The 1,593-nt window shown below is 35.5% G+C and overlaps 1 protein-coding gene across 1 annotated transcript in view; it reads right to left on the bottom strand.

Annotated features, from left to right (window-relative positions):
- The window catches only part of LOC119591010 (keratin-associated protein 19-2-like), a 9,245-nt gene that overhangs the window by 1,917 nt on the left and 5,735 nt on the right, over window positions 1-1,593 (bottom strand). The gene's annotated exons all lie outside the window — the stretch shown is intronic.

The following is a 1,593-nucleotide window of genomic DNA, read 5'->3' on the forward strand; positions in this document are numbered from 1 at the left end:
ATCATAATTCAGCTAAGAGGCTAACACAAACAACCCATATTTTTTGCATTATAAGATGCCCCCCATAAAAAATCGAAAAAAATGGTAGGTACCTTCTGTGCACGGCAAGCGAATGCCAAAAGTTCAATTTTGCTGATGCCTTTGCCTGATATCTTTTGGAATCAGTGGCGTGATTAATGTACTTTCGTTCGTAGCTCCTCCATGTCACGAAAGTTAATTGTAAGTAGACATTTCGAGTCAATAAAATTGACTTTCTTGCATCTGTTTTTGTAATGACTTTGTATACAAGTAATAACAGATCTGAAGAGCACAAGCAATAATACTCACCCAAGCTTTATAGAAGGACATATGACATGCAGGAAGAATATGATGTAGAGTCGAACTTTTGGAATACGATTCCACGATTCTTTTGTGGCGTAAAATAAAGTAATGTTTTCCAAATTCAGCTTTCGAGCATACACAGTGCCTTTCTCATTTGAATTAACGAGAATGTATTGCCATTTCGCTCGTTGCCGGAGGAATGATCAAACTCGGACTACGGTCTGGTACATCGAGGACAATGTACAGATAAAGACACAAAAGATGAAGGAGTTGCTGGGGTGCTTCGGCGACAAAGATGATAGCCTCATATATTCCTTTATTTACGTTCAAGGAATTCAACTACTTTATGTCTTTTAAATATTGAACTTGCTAGTTTTTTGACGTAACGTAGTCCTGTAAATAAGATATACATTTTATGCTGAGGTACTTCTCTGGGGCATTTACTGATGACATTAATGAAATACATCTGATAAACCCCCCAAAACATTGATCAGTTTTATTACATTTTTGTACTTCAGTTATTATGCCTTTTATTTTCCAGGGCATGTTGTACAGTATATGAATATCCGAAGGACAAAAACCAAATTGGCTAAGACAGAAGCCAATGCAAATACGACAGACAGAAAACGTTTTAGCTCGAAAACGTTTGTGACGTCTGAGGTTGTTGGGTTCACCATGCAATGTTTATTAGATCCACCAGATTGGTTTAAAATACACAATCATCTATGGACAGCTGATCTCAGTATCTATCTTCATGCTTACTTCATTTTTGTATACTTATTTGTTTTAGAATATGTTATTTATCAAATGCATGTTTTATAAAAATCTACAAATAGACTGATATTTATAATAGAAATGTGAATAGTGAGTGGCTTTGTTTTTGAGTACATGTATAGTTCAGGGTGCATCTATACTTTTACATCTGCACTTTACAACAAAGCCTATGACAGTGTTAACTATACTAAGCAAGAGTTACGATCCTTCTCACGGAATTCTCTAATCAGAAGACTTATCATTCCATAGCGGTTAAGGGTGTGCGTGGTTATGGTTCTTCACACAATTTCTCGATATTTTGGACACGTTAATTTATTCTGTTAAACACTGTAGACTGATGGACTGTTCCGCTAACATATAATCTAATATTTTGGGAAGAAAGAAAAGGGGGGTTGGGCAGATCTGCTAACATTTAATGTAGCATTTTATAATGACAATGTGTCTTTTTCGATAAATGTTTATCTACACCTGCCAACAATACTTTTTTCCCCAAAAGAA

The sequence above is a fragment of the Penaeus monodon genome, chromosome 28 (genome assembly GCF_015228065.2).
Source record: "Penaeus monodon isolate SGIC_2016 chromosome 28, NSTDA_Pmon_1, whole genome shotgun sequence".
NCBI classification, from domain to species: domain Eukaryota; kingdom Metazoa; phylum Arthropoda; class Malacostraca; order Decapoda; family Penaeidae; genus Penaeus; species Penaeus monodon.